The sequence below is a fragment of the Argentina silus genome (assembly GCF_951799395.1).
Source record: "Argentina silus genome assembly, chromosome: 7".
NCBI classification, from domain to species: domain Eukaryota; kingdom Metazoa; phylum Chordata; class Actinopteri; order Argentiniformes; family Argentinidae; genus Argentina; species Argentina silus.
The window spans coordinates 24,443,022-24,445,521 of NC_139661.1; positions in this window are offsets into that span (position 1 = coordinate 24,443,022).

The following is a 2,500-nucleotide window of genomic DNA, read 5'->3' on the forward strand; positions in this document are numbered from 1 at the left end:
ATTAAAGTTTGACATATTATTGACACTGACTACATGATTGGTTTATCAGTTGAGTAGAACGGTAACAACAGTTCTCCTCCAGGTGTCTGGGCTCACAGCGCCATCTAGAGGATGGATGACATCATCACCCGACATCATCCCCCCCAACGTCATACATGTAACTGATCATGTTAGGTCATACATGTAACTGATCATGTTAGGTCATACATGTAACTGATCATGTTAGGTCATACATGTAACTGATCATGTTAGGTCATACAACAGAGTCAGTCGGAGTCACTGTGTTTTAGATTGAAGGGGTTTGGACAGCGACCCAATCTTTAAAACTGTCTGGTATATTACTGTGGTATATTACTGTGGTATATTGCTGTGGTATATTACTGTCTGGTATATTACTGTGGTATATTACTGTCTGGTATATTACTGTGGTATATTACTGTCTGGTATATTACTGTCTGGTATATTACTGTCTGGTATATTACTGTGGTATATTACTGTCTGGTATATTACTGTGGTATATTACTGTGGTATATTACTGTGGTATATTACTGTCTGGTATATTACTGTGGTATATTACTGTCTGGTATATTACTGTGGTATATTACTGTGGTATATTACTGTGGTATATTACTGTCTGGTATATTACTGTGGTATATTACTGTCTGGTATATTACTGTCTGGTATATTACTGTGGTATATTACTGTCTGGTATATTACTGTGGTATATTACTGTCTGGTATATTACGCTGTTTCAATTGGAGCCAAAAGTAACTGATCAAACTGTAAGGAACCTCGTAGGACTAAGTTCACGTGTGTTTTTGGGAATGACATCACTGTGTACCACCAGGACAGGGCTTCAATAACACAGACACGTCATTATCCGGTGTCTCATATGGACATGATCAATAATACCAGCGTCCTATCGCCCTGGGTACACCTCTAGGGTCTGTGTATATCATGTGAGTATGGTCATACTTCCATAGTTCAATAATGGTGAAATGGCGTTTTGGGGTATAATGGTAATACTATTGACGTTTTCATCCTCCTCAGCCCCAGACACAAGAAATAATCTTTCAAATGGTTTCCAAATGTACTTTTGTTATTCCAAATAGTTCTTCAGACAACTTTTATATATGCAAAATGATAAATGGGACCGGCAATTTCTCCCGGCCTTTCTATTAGTTCAATGAAGGCCAACTTTGACTTGTTTGTCCACCAGACCTTCCCAGCACTGGGCTGAAGTGTCTGGGAACGGGATTACCACTGTAATGGACTCTAGCAGGGAACTGCTGCATTCTAATCTATGCCCACTAGATGGTGCTGTGCTCATAGTAACTGAACACAGGACAGGAGTTGTACACTACTCTAGTACTCTAGTCTGGGTCTGGTCTGGTCTGGTCTGGGTCTGGGTCTGGTTTGGTCTGGTCTGGTCTGGTCTGGTCTGGTCTGGGTCTGGGTCTGGTCTGGTCTGGGTCTGGTCTGGTCTGGTCTGGTCTGGTCTGGTCTGGTCTGGGTCTGGGTCTGGGCCTGGGCCTGGGCCTGGGCCTGGGTCTGGGTCTGGGTCTGGGTCTGGGTCTGGGTCTAGGTCTAGGTCTAGGTCTGGTCTGGGTCTGGGTCTGGGTCTGGGTCTGGGTCTGGGTCTGGTCTGGTCTGGTCTGGTCTGGTCTGGTCTGGTCTGGTCTGGGTCTGGTCTGGTCTGGTCTGGTCTGGTCTGGTCTGGGCTGGGTTGGTCTGGTCTGGGTCTGGTCTGGTCTGGTCTGGTCTGGTCTGGGCTGGGTTGGTCTGGTCTGGTCTGGCCTGGGCCTGGTGTGGTGTGGTGTGGTGTGGTCTAGGTCTGGATCTGGTTCTGTCTGGGTCTGGGTCTGGGTTTGGGTCTGGTCTGGTCTGGTCTGGTCTGGGTCTGGGTCTGGGTCTGGGTCTGGGTTTAGTCTGGTTTGGTCTGGTCTGGGTCTGGTCTGGTCTGGTCTGGGTCTGGTCTGGTCTGGTCTGGACCTGGTCTGGGTCTGGGTCTGGGTCTGGTCTGGTCTGGGTCTGGGTCAGGGTCTGGCAGACAGACAGACAGACAGACAGACAGACAGACAGACAGACAGGGGGGATAATGCAGTCATGCAACTTGAAATTCGTCTCTGTTTCAAAGTGTGAAGACGTCCATGCTTTGCATAGAAGATTGGTTCTCTTTGCTTATGGATCTCTGATGTTCCTGGGAAACACACACACACACACACACACACACACACACACACACACACACACACACACACACACACACACACACACACACAGACCGTGCAAGATTCTTCTGGTGTTCATGGTTAAATCCCTCCAGTAAGACCTGTTGGCAGATAGTGTCTGTTTCTGTATGTGTGTGTGAGTGTGAGTGTGTGTGAGTGTGTGTGAGTGTGTGAGTGTGAGTGTGAGTGTGAGTGTGAGTGTGAGTGAGTGTGAGTGTGTGTGTGTGTGTGTGTGTGTGTGTGTGTGTGTGTGTGTGTGTGTGTGTGTG